This window comes from Macrotis lagotis, chromosome 1 (genome assembly GCF_037893015.1).
Source record: "Macrotis lagotis isolate mMagLag1 chromosome 1, bilby.v1.9.chrom.fasta, whole genome shotgun sequence".
NCBI lineage: Eukaryota > Metazoa > Chordata > Mammalia > Peramelemorphia > Peramelidae > Macrotis > Macrotis lagotis.
In genome coordinates this window covers 12863988-12890408 of record NC_133658.1, presented here as the reverse complement: position 1 = coordinate 12890408, position 26421 = coordinate 12863988, and positions in this window count along the sequence as shown.

Sequence of the window (26421 nt, the reverse complement as noted above, 5' to 3'; positions counted from 1 at the left end):
TTTGTCCTTCATTCCCAAAGAAGAGCATGACATCAGGGAGGCGATGCCATGCCATGCCTATTAAATGAATTAGAGTGAGGAGAGCAGTGCTAAGTCACCAGCTTGACTTTCTCTTCTAGTCATCTGGGACCAGTGATCAGATATGAATCAAGATGACTGGAGAAGGACCTGGATATAAGACAATCAGGGTTAAGTGATTTGCTAATCACACAGCTAGTAAGAGTCAAGAATATGAGATTGGATTAGAACTCAGATCCTCCTGCTTACAAGGCCAGAGCTCTATACACCATGCTACCTAACTAATCGCCTCAAAGCAATAACACTGTTGATAACACCAAAGATCTGTATTTGAGGTCTAAAGAACCTTAGGGTAGGCTGGCAAAGTTTGTTTCTTATCTGGCCAGAGATAAAATATTTAGTGACTTTCATTTCATTCCAACCATAGGAGTCCAGAAAACGACCTCTGGGAGAACAGGGGTAGAAGGGAATACAATAAGTTAGTGATGCACAGTAATCTGCAATTCAGAACAAGTAATCTTATTCTTTAGAAGAAAATTGACCATTTATAAGTCTCCATGTTCTCCATGAGATTGGTGAACATTTTCTGAAACTTCTGTCTTCATACTTGTGAATTATACATCATGAAAATCCGAGAAAGAATTATAAACTCTACCTTCTCCATTTTTTACAACTGAGCAAGGCACTTTGCTAGACCAACATGAAACACAGGTTCATGAACAAGGATATTTTTAATTCAAAATGTAGAATGTTGCCAGCCCTAGAGCATATGTCTTGAAACTACTACTGGACTATGCATTGGTGTAGGCAACCAGGTGGCTTTTCAAGTGAGGTCAAATGAAACTCACTTCAGCCTGCAAAAACTTTTTAAAAAATCCCTGATGTGATCCATTCCTTTCTCTGTCCTTTTTCTGATTCACATTTAAAATTTAGGAGAAAATAAAAGTGAAATAAAAATCAGTTATTGATCAAAATAAAATGTTATAATAATTAATATTGTTTTAATTCGGATGTTGTAAAAATGCCTTCCATCTCTTCTCATCACCCCCTCCATCATTTTGATTCCTCAATTTTTTCTTCAATATAATCTCTCATCTTCTGACTCATTTATCAGATTGACTTTATTGTATTGTAGTATTTACTTTAGTACAAATAAATGAGTCAAAGTAAATTCCAAAGCATATTACCTAGATTTTTTTTCCATTTCATTTTCCCCTGCTTCAAAGAATCATACATTAAAAAAAGTAAAAACAAAAAAAAAACAATATTACTTGGATATTCTAACCCTTTCTTATTATTTCGGTTAGGTCAAACAGGACCAGTTCAGTTCAGTTAATGAGTTAGGCTAAATCCTCTGAATGTTCCATAAAACCCAATGTGAATGCATTTAGTCATCTTTCTCTTCCAATCCTAGTCTTCTTGGGACTTCCAGGGGTAGAGCCAAGATGATAAAGTAGCGAAAACTGAACTCTCCCAACAATCCCCTCTAAACAGACATAAAATAACAGCTCAAATTGAATTCTGGAGTGGCAAGTCAGAGAAAAGGTCAGAGTGATACATCATTCCAGTCAAAGACAATAGGAGGCAAGAAAGAAAATCTGTGACATGGAAGGAGAAGGCTGGCCCAGAGCCAACATGGATGAAACACTAGCAGGGAGATAAAGTGATGGTGACAGAATCAGTACCAGCTTTAGTAATTCTCAAGCCAGGGACAGTAAGAGGACGTGTCAACTGGTCAGAAAAATATTACAAGGTACCGTACCCAGTGCTAGCGCTGGACACGAGAAAAGTTGCTGCTTGGAAACTCCCTCTCCTGTTTCCACTTCTGGATCGTAGTTCATATGGTTCATAGCTCCTCAGAGAGGAGCATTTTCTCTCAAGAGGCAGTTGAAGACTTGAAGGACAACTACTTAGCACTTGAAATGCTGATGTCTACTACCTGGTCACAGTTCCTAAGTGGAGAGGATCATTTCATTCTAGAAGGTGTGGAAGCCTTAAAAGGAAGAATCACTCCTGGCTACAAGGGATTAGGGACCCCAAAACCCAAAATCATTTACTATCCACAAAGGAAATAGAGCCATGAGGAGCAGTATTGATTGCAATTCCAAGGATCAGAGAACCTTATCCCTTGTGGGATAGGAAGTGGAGTGCAGACCAAACTATGACCGCACCTCCTCCAGACGACCACACCTCCTAAGAAGCATCCAAAATTTTCAAACCCCCAAAATTAGCTTTGAAAACAACTTTGTGCAAAAGTCTAAAGCTTGAGACAGAGCTCCTCCAATTTTGACCCCCAGTACACACACACACACACACACACACACAGCAGCAGCAGCAACAAAGGTTCAAAGTCAAGAAATATGGTCAAATTAGTAGCAAATAAGATAAAAGAACCTGTCAACAAAAACTGTAATAGAAAGACTGAGACACAAAGTAGAAGATAACAAATTCAAAACAGTTATAAGCCAAATCTCAAAGAAAAAGAAAATGTAACTTGGTTAAAAGGCCAACAAAACTTCCTGGGGAATGATTTTCTAAGAAAAATTGGTAGAAGAAAAAAACAGTAAAGAAGTTAAAACAAAGGAAGAAAATTTTACAAAGATAATGAATTAATTGGAAAAAGAGGGACAAATGCTGAAGAAAATAACCCTTTTATAAACAGAATAGTTCTACCTGAAAAAAAAATGGCAAAAGTTCACTGAAGAAAATAATTCCTTAAGAGTTAGAATTGGTCAGATCTAAGCTAATGACTCCATGAGATATCAAGAAACAATAAAACAAAGACAAAATATTTTTTTTTTAAAAAATAGAAGAAAGTATAAACTCTCTTTGTGGTAAAATGATTTGGAAAATAGATTGAAGAAAAAAATTTAAGAATCATTAAATTATCTAAAAGCCACAATCAAAGAAAGAACATATATACATATTATTTCATGAAATTATCAAGTAAAACTGCCCTGATATCCTAAAAACTGAGGGTGAAATAGAAATTGAAAGAAGCTACCACTGGAGACCCCAAAATTATCTCAAATCGAAAACTTTTTTTAAAACTTGTTTTATGGGGCAGCTAGGTGGCGTAGTGGATAAAGCACCGGCCTTGGAGTCAGGAGTACCTGGGTTCAAATCTGGTCTCAGACACTTAATAATTACCTAGCTGTGTGGCCTTGGGGAGGCCACTTAACCACATTTGCCTTGCCAAAAACCTTAAAAAAAAGTTGTTTTATGTTTTTCCCCCCCCATTTACCTCAGATTTTTCTTTCATGATGTGACTAATAGGAAAACACATAAATCATTGATGTTTAATTGGGAATTTTTAATTTGTTCTTTTTCTAAGTTTTTAATGTCATGTCCAAGTAATTGATCTCCTCTTTCTCCATTTTATTCATGCTAGCTTTTAGAGATATACAATTTCCCATAGTGACTGCTATGACAGCATCCCATGTGTTTTTATATGCTGTCTCATTATTTTCATTGACTAGGATGAAATTATTGATTATTTCTATAATTTGCTTGAGTCACTTATTTTCTAAAATTAGAAGTTTAACAATTAAGTTTTGTCTTTCTTTGGTTCTTTATCTCAAATAATTTTTATTGAATCATGATTTGAAAAGGATGTATATGCTTTTCAGCATTTGATTGTGAGATTGTAATGCCCTAATACATGATCAACCAGGAACTGCAGAAAAGAATGTATATTCCTTTCTATCCCCTTTCAACTCTCTTTAGAGGTCTGTCAGATCTAAATTTTCTAAAATTCTATTCACTTCCTTAATTTCCTTGTTCATTTTCTGGTTAGATTTATCCAGCTCTGAGAGAGAAAGAGAGAGAGAGAGAGAGAGAGAGAGAGAGAGAGAGAGAGAGAGAGAGAGAGGGTGAGATCATCCATTAATTTATTTTTCTCATCAACATCTTTCTGTAACTCATTTAGCTTCCCCTCTAAGAATTTGAGTGTTATATAGTTGGTTACAGATGCTTCATACTGATATTGCTTCATTATCCTAGGTACCTTTTAGGAAGATGTGGTTTCTTTCCTTAACTTTTTTTAATCTTTTTGCAAGACAATGGGAATAAAGGAGTTGCCCAAGATCACAGTTTGTAAATATTGTGTCTCAGGCTGTATTGGAACTCAGGTCCTCCTGACTCTAGGACTGGTATTCTATCCATTGTATCACCTAATTGCCACCTTAACCCTTTTAATTATTATTTTTTGCTTTTGCTTTGTCTGAAATAGGGATTGCTAACCCTGTTTCTGCTTTTTGGGGGGAGTGTTTGTCATTTTTTTTGTTTTTACTGCAGTTAAAGTATAATATATTCTACTCCAATCTTTTACTGTTGCCTAGTGTGAATTTATCTACTTCAAATGTGTTTCTTATGATCAACATATTGGAGAATTTTGTTTTTTAATCCACTTTGCTAGCCACTTCTCTTTTATTAGACAATTCATGTCTTTCAATTCACAATTATAATTATTAACTCTGAATTATCTCCCATCCTATCTTCCTTATGAATTTTTCTCTTACATTTAACCCTATCCCTACTCATCATCTCCCTCAACCTATCCTCCCTTTTAGTAAATCCAACACCTTTTCCTTCCTCACTTTACCTCCTACTTTTACCCTCCTTTCTGTCCTCTCCTTCCTTTGTTTTTTCTTTCCCCTCCTAATTCCCTGTAGGGAAGATAAATTTATATTCCTAATTTAGTGAATGTCTTAATCCCTCTGAGCCAAATATAATGAGAGGAAGATTCTAGCAATTCCCACCCCTTCCTTCTTCTCCTCTTACTGTAATAGGTCTTCTGTGCCTCTTCATGTGATATAATTTATCTTTTTCTGCCTGCCTCTTTCTTCTTTTCCCCAGTACAATTTTCTTTTACTTTTTTAGATTTCTTATATTTTTAAAACATCCCATGAAGATAATCTTAAGCCCATATCTTCTAAGTATACCACTATTAATATAGATGAAATTCTCTAGAGTTACAAGAATCATTCTCCTGTGTAGGGAAATAACCAGTTTAATTTTATTTAATAACATTTTTTTCTTTTTATTTGTTTATCTTTGATGTATATCTTGAATTTCATATTTGAAGATTGAATTCCTTTTTCAGCTCTGGTCTTTTCATCCAGAAAATTTGAAAGGTACTTATTTCATTGAATATCCATATTTTCCTCTGAAAGTATATGCTCAGGAGAACGATTCTTAGGCAGACATTTTCTCTGATTGTTTTATTTTACTCATTTTTAATTCTGTTCCTGAACTCCAGGGGACACTGTCCCAAGCTTCTTGTGTTGGAGGAGAGGCCTGCTCACAGATTTTCCTTGATCTCTAGTGCTTCCTAGCCAGACACGCTTCCCCTCCACCACATTGAGACAGACTCCTCCTTGAATCCTTCTTAGATATTTTATGCTGGAAAATGGTCCAATTGGTCTTTTTTCAGATTCTACTTCAGAATCCATTTAGAGGCTTGGATAAGATTGATTCTAAGGGAAGCTGAGGAGAGCTTATGGAAATCTATGACTTCTTTCTGCAATCTTAATTCCTTAATTTTCTTGCATCACTCATTTATTTTCCAATTTTTCCTTTACTTTCTTATTTGATTTTTAAAACAATGTTAAACTCTTCCAGTAATTCTTTTTTGGGATACTAGAACAAGTCACATTTTTCTTTGGGACTTTGGACATAGAAGTTGTGACTTTGTAGTTTCTTTTAAGTTTGTGTTTTTATCTTTTCTCTCATTGTGATTTTTTTTAGTTATTAACAGATTCTTTTGTTTATTTACTTAACTTTAAACTTTATGCTAAAGTTGTGCTCTAGAGAGGATAATGTCAAAACTTCAGGAGTTTTTCTTGGGCTTCCATAATTTTTCAGGTAAAGAACTAAGAAGAGGTGTGTTTATGGCTTTCCTGGTCAGTGCTCTGGTCCATGACCACAGTCACTCTTTTCTTCTCTGGGGATTTTAGTGTGCTGGTATTCTTCTTCATCCTAAGACTATTTATTACTCAGGACTTCAACCTGGATTTATGTATGAGTAGTGCAACAGAGTCTTGCACCAAGTATGAGGAAAGGGACCTTTGTAATCTCCTTCAGATCATTTGGTTGATTCCCAATACTATCTGTGGGCTGGAAAATCAGGAAGCTATAGCTGCCTTTGCTGATTCATATATTTCCAGCTATTGAGCTGAACTGTATTTTACTTTCATACCAGTGTGACAGATTTCTCCTATAGGCTTCTAAGTTGTCTTGACTAGAAACTTGTTTTGTTGATTCTTTTGTCAGTTCTGCCACTGTAGAATTGTTTTTGAGGTATTATTTGAAATTGTTTGGAGGAGAAATTGAGATAACTCAGAGGAATCACTGCCTTTTCCTTGCTATCTTGACTTCATTCTCCATGACATCTAAAATCTTAATGGAAATATTTAAATAACTACAGAAGTAAATAGACAATAAAAGCATTGTAGTGGTCCTCAGTTTTTTCCATTTCAGAGCCTGATAAATCAACCATGAAATAAAGAAAAGAAAATCAAGGAGATTAATTCAATCATAGAAAAATTTTGAATGGGAATAGAATGGAGTGACCTTGTACTCAGCTTTGCATTGTACCCTCATAAAAACTGACCAAATATTAGGACATTAAAAAAACAAAAGGAAAAATAAGCAAAAGAATCCTGGTGTACTCATTGCAAATCCTACCATCATTCTTTGCCTTCTGTTACTTCTTTATCTTCATCATTATGTTTTGAAAAGAAAATTATCATTGTCTCAGATTCACATTCTATTACTAGAAATATGTTAGCTGTGTGAACTTGGGCAGAAGACTTTGTGCCTCTGTGTTACAGTCTCCTCATTTACTAAAATGCAATTTGAACTCCTTCAAGGAAAGGAACTATGTTTCCCATCTCTTTCATCTAGTATATAGCACAAAGACTGGCTTGTATTTTGTAGTTACTGCTTAATAGCTGTTTAATGAATAAATCAAAAAATAAAGTAAAGATTCTGATAACTCACAAATTAACATGAAATTATGATACCAAGAAGATATTATATGTCTTTTCTTTGTAAAGATTAACGCTATAGAGAAGTGAATTGTTTTGCTACTGACGAAGATGCAAAATTCATTTATTTTCAGTTTGTTTATTTTTGTTTTTCTTTACTGTGAACTAAAGTGACAGAGCACTATGACAGAACCATCGCTTTCTTTCTTTCTACAACACCTCCCCGCCAAAAAAATGTATTCTTCTGTGCTCAATAATATATTATTTAAATATTTAAATGTTTCAGTTATTTAGATGTTGTTTTGATGTTTCAGATTGTTCTAATATAAGAGACATCTTTAGTAAATCTTTAAATTCATGTCCTCCATCAATATCTGTTTTTGGTCCATCTGTGTCAATCCAGAAAATGCACAAAAGAAAAAAATCTTCAAGGTATAATTATGGGGCTTTTTTGCATCTTTTAAAAAAATATTAAAAGTAGTTATATAATAATTGTATTAGAATAGCTTAAGAAAGAGAATTCAAATGAACAAATTTGAGAAAAATTAAGTGAGCAAGCTACAAAATGACTATTTAAAAGGGAAAAGGGGGGAGATGAAATGAATTCAAAATTAGTTATATGAAATATTCAAAGTGCAATTAATTCAAATATATGAATCATTTGTAGAAATAGGAAAAAGAATGTTTCCTAAGAAATTCTTCCCATGAAGGATATATGGTTTGGATACCTAGGGAAAGATAAAACAGCAGAAATTCTAATTAATTTACCTAATGAATACTAATAAAAAAAGTTTAATAAAATTCAGGCTGAGTCTACAGCAACCCATTAAAATATTTTTACATTATGATTAGTCAGTACTTATAACATCGATATAAGATTGGCTCAATATTTGTAAAAGTATGAGCATAATAAAGAAGTAGAATGAAGGGAGGCTAGGTGGCTCAGTGGATAGAGCACCAGCCCTGGAGTCAGGAGGACCTAAGTTCAAATCTGGCCTCAGACATTTAATAATTACCTAGCTGTGTGGCCTTGGTCAAGCCACTTAACCCCATTTGCCTTGCAAAAACCTTTAAAAAAAAGTAGAATGAAAAGATAAGGGAGGGAAGGGAAGGAAAAAGGAAGGAGAGGAGGAGAGGAATGATACAGAGGCGATTATAGAGGAATTAAGGACATTTCCGAATTCCTTTAAAAAAGAAAGGTGACCCCAGTTTGGTGAACTGATAAACATGTACACACACACACACACACACACACACACACACGATATTAAGCAAAATTTGCCCTCAAAAATAATAGTTTTGACAATTTGCTAATGACATTCTATGATTCTTATAGGGAAAAATATGAATTACATTAAAGTATCCTCATATATTATAAAGAAGTGCAGCAAGTCAGTTACATAATTAGTATATTGTTCCTTTGAAAAATTCAACAGGCCTGGATATGTCTCAAGAGGTACCTGTCACATTATAATAAATATTTCCTAGTTCACAATGCTGGCTCACAGCCTTCTTTTCAGTTTGTCTCTTGCGATTTTGCAGACATTTGCCATCTTGGGGAGGCTAAATTGTAAAATAAGATAACATTTTCTTGCTCAGTGTAACCACATGATTTATTCATTGCCTTCCTTTGAAGAGATGGCTAAGTATATCTACTTACCCCACCCAATCTGAAGGCAGGATTGTTATTGCCAAAATGGCCCTCAAATTTGAAAGAAGCAACCGACATTTAATACCTTTACTGTATTTTAATAATATCCATAATTAACAAAAAGATTAGATTAGAATTCTAAACAAAAACTTCCATATAGTTTGGCATACTGTAAGCTCTTAAAAAATGCTTTCAATAAATCCATTCATTCATTCTTTCATCAGGTCAAAAATTGCTTGGTATAAAATCATTTTTCAACAAACATCATTGTTGGAGAGAATATTTAAATACATACATATATATGTTTGTGTGTGTTTGTGTGTGTGTGTGTGTGTGTGTGTGTGTGTGTCTGGGAAGAAGGAGTTTTTACTCAACACCTTTCTCTCTAGAATACCATTTGTTTAGGACTTAATATTCACCTAAAACTTGGTGGATGTCTTGTTCTATATGAAATTCAAAGCTTGTATTTTATTTTTAAGTGTCTTCTCCAGCCTAAAATAGTCAACTGAGCAGATTTTAAAACTGGTAGGATTAACTTTTCTTAAAGGAATTAGTGTGGTGGGGAAAAGAAGAGGCTTAAAAGTGTTTGAAGGAAATGTAGTACAAGTTAGCTAAATCCTATGCATTACCAAAAAAAAAAAATTCCAATTATACTTGGCATCTCACTGTAACAATGTTCTCTGAAGGGCAGACCTCATTAGAATTAAAGATATAGTTAATGAAATTTCCTGCTCTTTGAAAGTACATTGATAAAATGATCATTTGTTTCCAAATTGTAAAAACATAGTATAAGGCCTTCATCTCTAAATATACCTCTGTCCCATTCAAAGACTATTTGTCAGAAAGAATTAAAAAAAAAAAACACACCCCTCCACCAAAACAATGAAACATAAATAAATAACCCTGTATATGTGTAATGTGCTATTATTATTAAGAAGCAATTTTATGCCTGAATTTGACTCTGAAGCAAAGATATGGAAATATATCTTTTCTTTTCCTTTTTCATAAGTGGGATGCACTTTATGTTTTCTCAATTTATTGGATTTTTTTTATATAAGAGAATTGGGAGGCATGGTAAATAGAACCCTAAAATAGGAATCAGACTCCCATTCAAGTCCAGTCTCAGATCCTTAATAGTTGTGTGAATGCCCAAATAACTGCTTTTCTTTCAGTCTCATTTTCCTCATGAACAAAATGTGCATAATAGCAACTACCTTCCAACTTTGTAAGGATAATGTGAAATGATATTCCGAAGTCGTTTTGTAGAGACCATTGTGTATGAGAGCACTGTAAATTATCTTCACCTGAAGTCCTTGAGCACCAGAGCCTTATCTTACTAAATGCCATGGGAGTGGAAGCAGATTAGAGACTAGGGCAGTATCTAAACACTGGTGTTTGGTTCAATAAAAGGAGACCTTGGAGACCTTGGTGCACAAAAGGAGAACCTGTCTTCCTTGTCCCCTGCCCCTTCAACACTCACCTAGGGAAGATTGAAGGAGTCTAGAAAGGGATTTGACAATTATGGTGTCCAAACAGGGAAGCAACAACCCTTTGCAAAACTTAAGGAGTTACATAATTGCAAGTTATCTTCACCATCATCATCATCATCATCATCATATTGTCAGGGAATGAAATTTAGTTAATGTGTGGTCAGAATTTCTAAACTACATTTCCCCTATCTTTTTGTGACAAAATATGACTTTTTGAGATAGTGTATATATATTATATATATATATATATATATATATATATATATATATATGGAGAGAGAGAGAGAGAGAGAGAGAGAGAGAGAGAGAGAGAGAGAGAGAGATTGATTTGGTATATTTGATTTGATATGGGTATATTTGGAAATGAAGATAATATAAAATTGTAAAAATCAATAGACATGTTTTAATGTTCAAGTTTTCTTTTGAGCTCCCACAGGTGATTGAATGAATGATACTCTCATTAGTTATGAAAAGAAAGGATTATGAAATCTTGCAATGTAGATAACAACTGCAAAATGGAATTGGAGTGAGAGGGAAAAAAAAGAAAAAAAAAAACGTGAGAGAGAAAGAGCAAGAGATAAATGGCTGAGCAGCCACTGCATCCATTCTGAGAGACAGCCTCATTTCAGGTATGAGGAATTAAGTACTCATCCCATGAGCAAGTAGCTAAGTTCCCTTTACCTTGCTTGTCATTATAGAATTGTGTGGATAAAGCAGCATGTGGAGTGGGTAAAAGTGGATTCACAGTCTCCAGGGTCTTGACACATGAGAGGAGAAAATTTTCTGAAACTGGTAATAAGAGTACCAGCCATTTATTTCAAATTCCTTGTTATTCACCTTACATTCTTGGTTTAGTTAAATGTTTGTTTGCTTTCTGAGACCGTATTCTATGAAGAGGTTGCTGTTAATGAAACAAACAGCAGTAGATCAGGAAATAGTGGGAATGAAAAGTCTTCTCTATCTCCCTCACTATCTTACTTATCTTCCATCTCTCCTTACAAACAAGCTGCTTCCTAACTGCCTATAAAATTATGATATTTCTTCAGCTTCCAAAGCACACACATCCCTACTAGAAACTTCTGAATCTATCTACTCCCTTTAATGACTATCCTTCTTGAGAAAGCCATACACAATTACAGTCATGTTTTTGGTTCTGTCTGACATTTTGTGATTTCCTTTGGGGTTTTGGCAGAGGTACTGGCATGGTTTACCTTCCTCCAGCTCATTTCACAAATAAGGAACTGAGGCAAATAGGTTTAAGTGACTTACCCAGGAACATACAACTGGTAAGGTTCTGAGGTTGGATTTGAACCCAAGAAGAGGTCTAAAAGAAGTATATCCAATTCCATTTCTCTCTAAACTTTCTTTAATCTGATCTGTGCCCTCAACATGCAATGGAAACTATAATTTCCTGTGGTTCAAATGATCTTTTTACATTTTTTAAAATTTATTTAAGGCAAAGTGTTTAAGTGACTTCCCAAAGGTCACACATCTAGGTAAATTATTGTCTGAGGTAGGATTTGAACTGAGGTCCTTCTGACTCCAGGGCTGGTGCTCTGTCCACTGTGCCACCTAGCTGCCCCCTCAAATTATCTTTTTTATTTGATCAATCTAATGACTTCTTCTCGATCACCCTCTTCTCACTGATACTTCCTTGTCTCAAGGTTTTCCTTAGAAGATTCTTACTTTTCCTCAGTCTCATGGGTTGGATTCTCATTCCCATCACACTCCCTAAATATAGGCATCACCTAAATTCTCTCCTCTGTGCACTAGCTAACCTGAAGATTTCATGAGTCTCCATTCATTCAACAAAAATTTCTATACAAGGACACTCAAATGTCTTTATTTTGCTATAATCTAACTCCTGATTTCCAGTCTCACTTCTCCAAACATCTGGTAGAAATTTGAAAAGTGTTGCTTCTCTCCACTTTCCTCCTCCTCACTTTCCTATCACTGTTGCAAGCACGTCCCAGTCACCAGGCTCCCAACCTAGATGTCTTCTCTGACTTCTAATTCTCTGTCCCACCCCATATCCTATTCTACCTTTATAGCACCAAATTAAAGTGTCCGCGTTTCTCCTCTTCCATGGCAAACTCCCTGGTGTAAGACCCTCAGAACCTCATCCTTTGTTTATTTCATTCACTTTCTCCCATAAAATATTCTATCTACTTTTTAAAAGTCTTTTAAAACAATTCACCTACTACGGCAGCTAGGTGGCACAGTGAATAGAGTACTGACCTTGGAGTCAGGAGAATAGGAGTTCAAATTCAACCATTGACACTCGATACTCATAAGCTGTGTGACCTTGGGCAAGTCACTTAACCCTGATTGCTTTGCATCCAGGGTTATCTCCAGTTATCCTGATTAATGGCTGTCCTGGATCCAGATGGTTCTGGAGGAAAAAATGAGGCTGGTGACTTATCACGGCCTCACTAATTCAAAGCCAGTTAATGTGCTTATCATGGCTTCTCCCTGAGTCATGATCTTCTTTGAGAATGAAGGACAAACATCATCATCATCATCATCATCATCATCATCATCATCATCATCATCCTACCTACTAATCTTCTATAGCTTCATTAGTGGTTCCATTAACTTAGAACTCTCTGCTTTCTCATCATGCACTCTCAGCTTTCCTAGATTTCTTTAGGCTCAGATGATATCCCACATTCTACAAGAAATCTTTCCCATTCCCTCTTACTGTTAGATTCTTCCTACTGCTGATTATCTCCTATTAATTCTATTAATCTCCTATTAATTCTATTTGTACATAGTTGTCCACACATTGTCTTCCCCATTAAACTTTGAACTCCTTGAGGTCGAGAACTTTTTTTTTTAATCTTTCTTCATATCCCTAACATTTAGTATAGTTTCTGGTACTTAGAAAACACTTAATAAATACTATTTGATTAACGGGCTGGTGTCAAAAAAATGGATAACCACCAAAAAAATGAAATTCTAGAAAGAAACATCAGGAAAAGAAGAATAATGATGAACTTTTGTGCTATACTGGTAGCCAAATGTTGTCCAGATTTCTAGAAATAATCTGCCAGTGTTTTGGGAGGGACCATTGTGGAATATTCATAGTCAAAGGACTCAGAGGATGGGTAGGTCTATTCACATTATGGTCTGTATTATTACAGGGTCACATATGTGATATCAATGAACCACTGGAGCATGGGAATATTGGGGAAATTAAAATTATTAGGATTTTATGCTTTTTATTCTGATTGGTTAAGGGAAGATCATGTAGAAAATGTGAGTTTATGAGCAGAAGTTTTGAATAGATGATAGATCAAGGAAACTGAATGTGGCAATGGGGTGTGGGTTATGAACAGAGCCCCTTTAAAATCAGTTTATGCTAAAATGTCTGTGTCAAAACCATTTTATAAAGCAGCAACATACTTGCAGAGCTCTGGAAAGAAACCCATTCTATGGAGATTAGGCAAGGCTAGGAGAAAAGGGGATTAAGTGATATAAAAATAGCTCCCTAGAAATCTTGACTTGTCACCAGGCTGCTTCTTATCCCTCCTGGCCAGTAGCATGTTAGCACCCAGCACCTAATTTCCTTCTAGCTATTTTTTTTATTTGTGGGGGGGTGTGATATTCTTGCATGGTGATATCTCCATTCCCACAACTGGGCTCCAGGCAAAACAATGTCCTAGGAAAATAGAACCTAGCATGATTCCTGTTGCCAGGAAAAAGAAACAAATTATCAGGGTTCCTTAATAAATAAATAAAACCATTTTGAACTATTGATTGGGAACTAATTTGTTGCTATGAAAAGTTGTGGAGGTGGTGAAACTTCCACTGCTCTTCCGAATTGCCCAAGGTTGAACTTGTTAAGACATAGACTTTCTTAAATTTCTCAAGGATGTGGGTGAGCAGAACTAGGTCATAATGTAAACCATTGGATGAGAATAATCAATGTTAAATATGATAACTGAGGTTTTCTGAGGTTGTTTTTCCTTGCTCCCTTCTTCCTTTTTCTGGGGGATAAGGAACCAGGAGTACAGCCCCCTTCTCTCCATCCCAGAATTCTCTCCATTGATTGAACCAAAGGTCCAGTTCTTAGTCAAGGGATTGGTCCTATGATTTCAGTAATGTTGGGAACATCCAGAAGAGGAAACATCAACTACCAACGCATGTCATAAAGTTCTTTGCAATGTGCCTTTGACAGTTCCCTTGAACAAGAGACATTAAGTGGCATGTAATATACAGTGGAGATGGAGCTTGCACCTAGCTCTGATTTGGAAGCCAATTTGCATCTTAGACTTATGCCATGAAACCTTTCAACAACCAACCAATAATAATCAAAACTCTTGCCAAACTATTCCTTTTTCATCTCTTTTTTCAGTATCATTATTTATGTCCTAAAACCAAAATACAATATGTGCACATATGCCTATACCCCAAGTAACTTTCCTTGAAATCTCTCTCTGTCTCATCTCTGTTTCTGTCTCTCTCTCTCTCTCTCTCTCTCTCTCTCTCTCTCTCTCTCTCACACACACACACACACACACACACACAGAAAACACACACATACAACACACACACACACACACACACACACACACACACACACAAACACACTCACACTCATCCCACAAGAACTAAACAAGATTTAGGTCATCATCCTAATGCAACTAGTTACCAATTCTATATATCCTGCCATCTTTCTCCTGAGCTTCCGTTCTACAGATCCAACTATCTGTTACTTGACTACATCAGAATATCCCACAGACATCTCATACTCAACAAGCCCCAATCAGAATTTTTAGTAGGCTCTTAATAGCTGTTTTCTGATTCTTGTCATGTAGTTTCATGCCACAAATACAAGAAAAATAGATTTTCACCAATGCCTCTGTTTCCTAAGCTTCTCTGATTTTGTCATAGAGGAGATCACACAAAGCGAGGACTCTTTCCACCATGTAACTACCAACCATTCTATGATTCAGGAAATCATTTTCTAGAGAGTTGTCTGAGACATAAAAAGGTATATTTCTTTGCCCTGGTTCTTAAGTCAGGTCAGTGTCAGAAGAAGGCTTTTAATCCAAGTCTAAAATATATTCCCTCCAAAGTTTTAATATCTTAGTTCCCAACCTACTCAGTTCTCATAATCTGCTCTGTCCCACAATACTTTATCCCACACATACAGAAGAATGGTACTTGATTTTCCATCACTCACAAGTGTTTCACTTCTTTATTCCTGAACCCCAGTCCCTCTATCTGATTAAAAGCTTTTCTCACACTACTTTTTATCATATTTGGTTTTGCATCACAACCTTTATCCTGTTCTTACTACCTATTTTAATTTCCATTATCTCCAACTTTCATTTCTTTTTCCATCTACCATTCCTAATCCAGTTATTCATTTCTTCCTTTTCTTTCCTGAGCATTTAATAAATCAACTCTTTCATTATTAGTCACCCTTGATTTCCTTACCTTCTAACGCTATTGCTGCTTATGCAAAAAAAAAAAAAAAAATGTGTTGACTTTAGATAATTCCTATATACAGGCTCTTCATTCAAATTCAGATGCAGCTGCCTAAAGATTTAAAAAAAATTCTCAAGACAATAATGATTGGATCCACCATAAATTAATATTATCTTCTCCACTGGGCCCTCATTATAGCAATACAAATAATCTATTTATTAACGTTCTAGTATATTCAGTCTATTCATTTTTTTCTATTTCTAAGGTCCTCCTTTTGAGATTCTTTTTCCTCAACCATTTTACTTCATATTGTCTCAAACAGCACCAAAAATGAAACCATTTACTAAGAGCAACCTAATCTCCCAACTTCTTTAATAAATATCTCTTAACAGGACTTTCCTTTTTCTATCTCTTCCTAAAATTCAGTTTCAAGTAAAAAGTTAATCTGCCTTTTTGCCAAGGTAAAGACCCCTCCCAAAAACCTTGATTCTATTCCTCTCTCACTTCTCCAACAAATCCCTACCATTGTTATAAAGCCACAATTTCTCTTATCTGAAATACCTTCCTTTCTACTGGCCCTTATCTCCCTCATTCCCATACCTATGTCTCCCTATTCCTCAATTCCTTCTTTGTTTTTCTCTTTTTTCCTCCCCTTAGCACAGAAATCTTTAACCTGATATCTAAGAAATATTTTAAAATATAATTTGATTATTTGATTTCCTTTGAAATCTTACATATTTTATTTTATTGAGTGGTCACCAAGTTCCACCAGACTGCAGAAGACTAATGTGGCCTGTTGCTAAGAGATTTCTGATCATATAATAGGAGGGTAAGACCATTAGTCCCTTCCCATAAAGCCTGGGAATATCAAATCTTGGCCTGTATCATTTAGAATTTCATCTATTTTTCTTCCCAAATCTCCACTATATTACCAACTGGGTCGACTACAAGCTCCTAAAATCTCTTTTCTGTGCCAGAAACCTCCCTCTTACATTAGTTATTACTAATCAAGACACCAATGACAATAGATTCACATTAAGGGGTCAATTCCTCCCCCTTCTCCAGCACAGAGAAAACTTATCCTTTAGATCAAGTAAATGATGACGGTATTTCAGACCAAAGATAACTGAATAAATATCCTCCATCATCTTTTCACTTTTAAATGAAGCACAAATCAAGCAGGAAGAAAATATATTATGACCCATTGGAGATCACCTTATATTATCTTTGAAAACAAAACAGTTTTTTCCCCCTGTTGGGTGTTCTTTAGTACTTACAAGTATGATAGTATCTTTCCCATACACAAAAACACCTCACTAGATATAGCTATTTATATTCTCTAAGGGATGTTTTCTCTATTTTGTGACCAAATTTCTTGAGAAGGTGAGCAACATGAAATATTGCCACTTCCTTTCTTTTCCTTACTATTCTTGAGTTTGACTTCATCTTTCAGCTGTAAGTGCTGTCTGAAAGTTACTAACAATATTAATTGAAAAATTTAGTAGTCTTTGATCAGTTCTTTTGCTTCTTGAATACTGCATTGCTTTTATTCATTCATTCATTCATTCATTTATTTATTTAAGGCAATGGGATTAAGTGACTTTCCCAAGTTCACACAGCTAGGTAATTATTAAGTGTCTGAGGCTGGATTTGAACTCAGGTCCCCCTGATTCCAGGGCCGGTGCTCTATCCACTGTATCACCTAGCTGCCCCAAATTTTGCATTCTTAACACTGTCAATTATCCTCTTGTTATTGGTGCTTTCTTTTCAGCAGGCTATTGCGTCACAATTCGTATTTGATTTTTCTTTTGTTTATTTGAATGTTCTCTGTTTCCTCTGAATCTCCTCTGCTGTATTTTCATGCAGGTGCTGTCTACCAACCTAGGATGTTCCACATATCTCATTCTTGATTCCTCTCCTTAGTTTCCTCTATATGATTTCACTTCTTGATTTTATCGGGTCTTTATAGATTCCATTATTATTTCCATGTTAAGAATTCTCAAATCAACCTATTCAACCCTAATATCTCGCCTCATTATCAGTCTCACATTTATAACTATCTATTTCATAGCATGAACTATATCTGTTATAGATATATTAAATTTTCCTATTGTTATCTATATCATCACCTTTCTCTAAGCCCAACACACTTAAAACCTAATACCAATCTATTGCCAAGGCAGGTCAATTTTATCCATTTTTTTTTCTCATATATGCCCCCTTCTCTCCTCAGTCTCCACCCTAATGCTGGTTTCCATTTTCTTATTCTTAAACAATATCAATAATGTGCTGAATGATTAGTTTGTCTCAAGTATCTCCCCATTCTAGTCCATCCTCCACTCATATGTCAAAATGATCTTTCTAATATCCAAGTTTGACCATATCTTTATCCCCTTTTCAATAACTTCCAAAATCTCTCTATCCCCTCGAAGATCAAACACAAACTCTATAATTTGTCTAACGTTCTAATGTTTGACATTCTAATATACTAATTCCTTAATCCCCTTCATATATTCTTCAGTCTAACAACACTCACCTCCATGCAGTTCTAGAAGTCTCTCCATCTAGCAAATCTGAATATTTTCCTTCATGGGTGCCCATATTTGTGATGTTCTTCATTTCATTCTCCTGAATTCCTTGGTTTCATTCACATCCCAGCTGAAGTCTTACCTTCTGCAGGAAGGCTTTGTCAGATCCCCAACATCTGAATACCTTTCCTCAGTTCATTATTTTCTATTTATTCTCTATAGAGCTTGTTTGTACATAATTGTTTCCATGTCGTCTCTCCCATTACCTTGTAACCAACTTTGCAGCAAGGGTTTTCTGCCTTTTTAAATCCCAAGTACTATTCACGATTCTGAGAATATATTAGAGACTTAATAAATGTTTATTGACTGATTGATTAAGCAAGAATAAAATGTTAGGGGAACAAATTGTGTCAGAGAACAAGGCAACCCTTTTTTTGTCAGAATAAGGTATATAGCAAGTAACAGATGCATAGTATCTTAGAATTAGCCAAAGTCTAATTGGTTTTCTAAGCCAATTATCTAAGATGATGCAGTGGATAAAGCACTGGAGTTGAAGGCAGGGATATGGCCTCAGACTTGCTCTGTGACCTTGGACAAGTCACTTATCCCGTTTGCCTCACATCCAGGGCTATCTCCAGTCATCCTGATTCATATCTGGCCTCTGGAGTCACCTGACTCCAGAAAAGAAAGTAAAGCTGGTGACTTAGCTCAGAAGTCCCCTCACTTAAACCCAGTTCATATTCATGTCAAAACATCAACTCCCTGCTATCATGGTCTTCTTTGAGGAAAAAAAAAAAAAAAGGACAAAACATCTTTATCATCATTACATCTTCCACTAGAGAGGACTTCTCTTCTCCTAACAGTATTGACATCAGTCCCTTCCTTTTTTTTTTGTTTTGACTTTTTGCAAGGCAGTGGGGATAATTGACTTTCCCCAAATAACATAGGTAATTGTTAAGTGTCTGAGGTCAAATTTGAACACAGGTATTCCTGACTCCAGGACCAGATTCTATCCACTGCAACACCTAACTGTGCCATTTGTCCCTTTCTTAATAAACTCAGTTCAAAACATGTGACTCTTCTGATGTTATATGCTTTTAACATATTTAAATTTAATTGATATCTTATTTTTATTAATTTATATATAATGATATATAAGATTCATTATGCAAATCAATATAATTTAAAATCATGTTCCTCATTTTGTTATATCTATCAAATGTCATGCTTTATTATATTATTATATTATATCATTTAATGCCATGACATGATATTTGTATATCATAATAAATTGTGTTCCTTTGCATTATGCTTTATTATACTATTATCCTATTCTATCCTGATATATTATACCATACTTCATTATGTTATATTCTGCCACATTTTATCATATTCTGTTGTAATATACTTTTATGACATTATTTTGTAATATTACATTAAATTATATGATATGTCATATCACATCAAATTATGTCTTATATCATGTTCTGTTATCACTTGTCCTGCTATGTTATATCATTTTATATTATATCATATCATATTGGCAGCCAGGTGATCCAGTGACTAGTGTCTCAATCTGGAGTAAGGAAGAATTGAGTTGAAATCCTGATTCTATCATTCATTAGCTTTATTACTCTTGGTAAATCAGTAATCCTTCCATCTCAATTCTCTAATCTCTATAATTAAGATGATAATATAGCACCTTCCTCAAAGAAATTTTATATCAAAGGAAATAACATGCAAAGCATTTTACAAATCTTAAAGGGTTATATAAGTTGTCATCATCATCATTGTTGATGTTATTATGTCCTAATTTATGGTCACTTAAAAATAATTATGCCAGGCAAGGCTGAGAGATATGGTATCTCATTATGATTCCCATTCAATAATTGCCATATATAAATATATATATATATATATATATATATATATATATATATATATATATATATATCTTATTAGTCTCTTCCTTGGGGAAATTCTGTTGAAAACTTCAATTTCTTGTTTTTGTTTTGGGGTTTGTAGTAGATTAAATTTATCTAGATCTGAAGCTAGTAAATTGAGGTATCCAATGATTATTGTTCTATTGCCTAGTTCTCATTGTAACTCATTTAACATTTCCTTTAATATTTAGATACTATGGCATTTGACTGATTATTTTTTATTGCTCTTACCATCCCTCATGGTACTTTTCTTCAAATTGTAGTTTCTCGCCTCTCTTTCTTTACTGGATCTATTGTTATTTTTATTTTGTTGGGGATCATCATAGATATGAGTTATATCTCTTCCCTCACCCTCTGTTGATGTTTCCTCGAACAGAGTGACTGGTGTCTACATTAACCACTCAGATTTCCCATTTGATCACAAGCTAATTATTTTCATTTAGGAGAGGGATTAAGTAAAGGTCTTTGGCATTAATACATCCTCCCAATACAGATTTTGAATTATTCAAATCCTAAAAGTTATAATCTGCTTATAGCTGTTTTCCTTTTATTACAGTGTGAACAGTAAACTATAATTCCAATTATGAAGGATCATTCAGAAAAACAAAAGCCAAAAAAACCACTTTGAATTAACTCAAATTCACAGTTAGTCAATTGGATCACATCCTCAGTTCATTCCTGTTACATATGCTGATACTTTCACTTGAACAACTTTCTAAGGGACAAACTTAAACTACAAAGAGAAATAAAAGCATCCCTGTACCTGAAATGCAAGCTTTCCCTTCCTCTGTCTTGTAAAATCCTCAGCTTCTTTCAGTGCCCTCTGCTACCCAAAGCCATTTCTACTCCCTGAAGTGCAAGACCCCCCCCTCAGATTCCATATCTAACACTTATTCACTATTTACTTTGCCAATTTCTATATGAAGCTAGCTAACCAGATAATAATAATAATAATAAATACCTAGCAATTACATAACCCTTAAATATTTGCAGCATATTCTGAATATTCATTTGATGCTTATAACAGTCTTGAGTGGCAGATACTATTTTGCATCCATTTTACAAGTGATAAAACTGAGTCAGGTTAAATGACTTGTTTAAGATCATGCAATTAATAAGTACTGAGACAAAAATGAAGTTAGATATTCCTGACTGTTGGCCAAGCAAACTATTCTGTACCATAAACCAACCAGCTACATATGGTTAATTGCAGTGATGAATATATATTGTTTTCACCAATTGAGAATAAGGGCATAGAGAAGAAGGACTATTTTTCTTGACTTTGTAAGTCTAGAACAAAGAAAGAAAAAGCATATGTCCAAGATCACATTTTACCACTCTGATGAAAGAAAGAAATATCAGGAAATGATATAACTGTGAGTTCACTGGCATAAGGCACATCTAGATAAAGAAACTCCCTCTATTAATATGATTTACATTTTTTTCTGGAAATCTAGTCTTAGAAGGCTGTCGAGAGGATTAGGAGGTGAGTGATGAAAAGCCAGTGTGTGTCAGAAGAGGAATTTGAACCCAGATCTTCCCAGATCAAAAATCAGTTTCTAGCTGGAGGTGAAGGGGAAGGTGGTTTGGGTAGAAGAAATAAAAAATAATAAAAATCTCCAGAGATTAAAGAGAATGAAATTTGAGGGAATATCATTAAATTTGTTGATTAGCAGTCTATCGGTGACCTTTAAGATCACAATTTCAGAAGAATGCTATGGACTGCAATTATAAGGACCTAATTAGTAAATGACTAAATAGCAAGCAGTCCCAATCAAATGACAGCAACAGATGCCCATCACTAATTAGAGACTACTAGACAAGCAAATAAGGCAGAGGAACATAGTTAATATAAATTTATTTTCATGAAACTCCCTTTAATATAGTGCTTCCCAGATATTATATATGACCCACAATTCACTTCGACTACTACTTGGTTTATTGCCATTCTGCAGGTAGGGAACGTGAGGTGCAGAGAAAAAGGAATGACTTTGACTAATTGTTGGAGAGCTGGTAAATTTGAGGTTCTATTTATCTATTTGTTCCCTGCTATTTTTCACTTCAAGTATATATATCTTTTAAAAAATGAGCTGTTGTAGACCAACTGGGTCAAGTAAAACATGGAGGTAAAGGGAGGAAGGGGAATTTTTCAACCTACGAGTCAGAGACTAATGCCGAACAGAAAAGATCCTTGAATTAAAAAAAAAACAAAGAATGACTGAAGGATCAGGTCCAGGAGCAAGAGAAAAATAACTATCATTAAAATATTGGAAATAGGAATCGGAGAGAAAAGGTAAAAACTATATCTTGAGGGGTCAGGTAAGAACTCTAGAATGTGCATCCTGAGATTTTATCATCTTTATTTGAAGAGAATTAGAGGGAGGGAAATGCAAGACATATTTGGAGAAAAAAAAATAATGTATTGAGTACAATAATAATGCATGTTACCAACAATTCTTCCACCAAAACTTAGTTCATCTGTTCCTTTCCATGAATTCAAGGAGGGGCAGCGTCAAGATCGCAGAATAAAGGCAGAAACTCATCAAACTCTCCACAAACACCACCAAATACCATTAAATAAAAATACATTCTAAAGAGGTAGAACCCGCTAAAACATGCAATGAATCAATTTTCCAGCCCAAAACAATCTGAAGGGCAAACAGGAAAGGTAGGAAAGGTCAATCTTACTAGTTGGGGGAAGAGTGCGGTATAGAACAGCAGGACCCAGCAGATAGGAGCAGGCACTGGGACGCCCTGAATCTGAGGCTACAGATGGTAAAGAGATCAAATAATTGTCCAGGAGGAGATTACAGGGGCATCTTTTCCATCATTGAGGAAGGACTCTGTTGCTTTGCCCATACTTGTTTCTGGATCACAGTTTTCACATCAATGGGAGTAGTGATCCTCGTCACACTTTCAGGGCAGAAAACAATGTCTGTGGTCAATCACAGATTAGAGCATAGCCTAGAAAAGTAGTATGCACCTCTCCTTAAAAAGGTTTTGTTGTTTGCTATACAAATGTACATGTCTACATTTACAATATTTGTTCAAAAGTCTTGGTTTCCTTTTTTAAGAAGAACATAACAACATAACAATTACCAGGCTCTAAGGACCCTATCATTGATGCAAAAAGGTCCTCTGAAATCCGAGACAGAAAAACATACTCATTTGTAAAGATTACCAATAGAAAATAAGTTTAAATGACCGTATACAATTTTCCATTTCTGGGGGGGAAATGAACGGTCCCAAATTTAAAAATAAATGTAACATCTCTATTCCTATTAACTGAGCATCCAAAGCTGCATTTCTTATCATAAATAGTTCTTTTGGTAAATGTTGCCTGTCACTGAGACTCAAGACTTTAGCTATGGAAGTTTTCTTCTTTTTGAATGACTATCCTGGTTTTCTTTTCTCCTCCCTATCTAAGTGGTAGTCTTTCCTATAGCCTTAGGAGAACTGAAAACTTGAAGGACCTGAAAAACAATTGCACAAAACCCCAGAACCTTGGAACAAAGCACATTCTACCCTGCAATAGAACACTTCTTCAACAAAGAGTTAAAATCTTTTTTTAAATTTTTTTTGAGTTAAAATCTTTAACAAAGAATCAAAATCAATTCATACACTGGGAAAATGATCAAACAACAGAAAACAATCTGACCATTGAAGTTATTATGGTGACAAGGAAGATCAAAATGCACACCAAGAAAATAAGAAGGTCAAAACTCCTATATGCAAAACCTCCCATAAGAATATAATTTGGTCTCAGATCATGGAAGAAGCCAAAAATGATTTTGAAAGTCAAGTAAGAGAAGTAGAGGAAAACTGAGAAAATAAATTAGAATGATACAAGAAAATTGTGAAAGGAGTAACACACACAGACACACATACACACACACACACACAAATTGAAGAAAATAAATCTTAAAAACCATATAGTTCATATAGTAAATACATCAAAGAAGCAAATGTGGAGAAGAATGCTTTAAAAGCAGAATTTACCAAATGAGAAAAAGCAGAAACACTTGAGAAAAATACTCCTTAAAAGTAAATTAAATAAATGGAGGAGGAGGTACAAAAATTAATTGAAGAAAATATTTAATGGGAGCTAAAGACTTTATGAGAAATAATAATAATAATAATAATAGTAATAATAATAATAATAATGATAATAATAATAATGAAAGAATGAACACCTAGAAGACATCAGAAAACAACTTACCTAGAAAAATACAACCAGGAGAGGTAATTTAATATTTTTAGACTGGTTGAAAACCATAATAGGGAAAAGAATCTAGACATCATTTTCAAGAAATTATGAAGGAAAATTGATATTCTAGAACCAGGGAATAAAATAGAAATTGAAGGAATCCATAGATAACTTCCTGAAGGAGATTCCAAAATGAGAACTCCCAGGAATATTGTAGCCAAATTCCAGAGCTCCAGGTCAAAAAGAAAATCTTTCAAATAGTCAGAAAGAAACAACCCAAGTATCATGGAGAAGCAGTCAGGAAAACAAAAGATTAAACAGATTCTACATTGAAGAATCAGAATACTTGGAAGATGATATTCCCCAAAATTAAAGAATTTGGATTACGACCAAGAATCAACTGCCCATAAAAATTAAACATACTCTTTCATAGAACATTCAAAGAAATAGGGGATTTTCAAAGTTTTCTGATGAAAATATTAGGGCTGAACAAAAAATTTGACCTTCAAATACAAGCCTCAAGAGAAGAATTAAAAGGTAGTCAGGAAAGGGAACATACTTGATGAAGCTGAATTATTTATATTCTTACATAGGAAAATGATACTTGTAACTCATAAGAATCTTCTCATTATTAGGACAGTTAGAAGTATTTATAGTCAGAGTGTACAGGTATAAATTCAACATGATGGAATAGTATCTAAAAAAATAAAATTGCAGATGAAAAGGTAACATACTAGGGCAGCTAGGTGGTACATTGGATAGAGCACCGGTCCTGGAGTCAAGAGCACCTGAGTTCAAACCCAGCCTCAAACACTTAAAAATTACCCAGCTGTGTGACCTTGGTCAAGTCACTTAACCTCAATGACTATCCAAAATATTTTTAAAAATAACAAACTGAGGGGCGGCTAGGTGGCGTAGTGGATAAAGCACTGGCCCTGGAGTCAGGAGTACCTGGGTTCAAATCCGGTCTCAGACACTTAATAATTACCTAGCTGTGTGGCCTTGGGCAAGACACTTAACCCCATTTGCCTTGCAAAAACCTAAAAAAAAACCCTTCATTTCTTAAACATTAAAAGAACTGATTCAAGTTCATAAAAAATAAGAGCCATCCCCCAATTGATAAATGATCAAAGAATGTGAAGTTTTCAGATGAGATTATTAATGCTATCTGCAATTATACTAAAATGAGTTCTTACTGTTGACTGGAGAAATGAAAATTAAATCAATTCTGCAGTACTACATCATAGCTATTAGATTGGCCAATAGGAAAGACAAGAAAAATAAAACATGCTGGGGCGCATATAGGGAAAATGAGACATTAATGCATCATTGGTGGAGTCAAACATTCTGTAGAGCAATTTGGAACTATGCCCCAAGGGTTATAAAACCATTATATGCTTTGACATAGTAATTCCAATACTAGGTCTGTATCCCCAAAAAGATGAAAAACAAAAAGCAAAAGGACTTATATACAATGGTATTTATAATAGCTCTTTTATAATGTCCAGGAATTGGACATTGAGAGAATGCCCATCAGTTAGGGGATGACTGAACAAAGTATATAATGAGATTATGATGGAATTTTATTTTGTTATAAGAGATGATGAACATGATGTTCTCAGAAAAACCTTGAAAACTTACATAAACTGATAAAAATTGAAATGTACTGTGTATAAAAGTTGCAGCAGTATTGCAAGATGATAAATTGAAAATGACTTAGCTTTTTTCAGCAAACAGACCAAAGATAACTCTCGAGCTTGTATGATGGACAGCATCCATTCCCAGGGAAAGAACTGTTACAGATCAAAACATACCTTTTTTCTTAACTTTTTTTTTGGTTTAGGGTTTTATCTTCATAACATGAAATGCTTTGCTTGACTATATGTGTATAACTAATATCAAATTACTTGATTTCTCAATGGGGGAGATGATGGGTGAAAGGAAAGGAAAGAATTTGTAACTCAAACTTTAAAAAACAAATTCTAAAATCTGCTATTATAAGTAACTGGTGAAAATAAAATATTAAATTTAAAAAAGGAAGGGAAAAACAAAAGTATAATTTCAAAGAAAAAAGTAAAATATCTTATCACAAATTGAAAGTAGTTGTCATTTTATATCAAACAAATGTGAAGGAAATTTTTTTTTCCTGGTCAGATAGA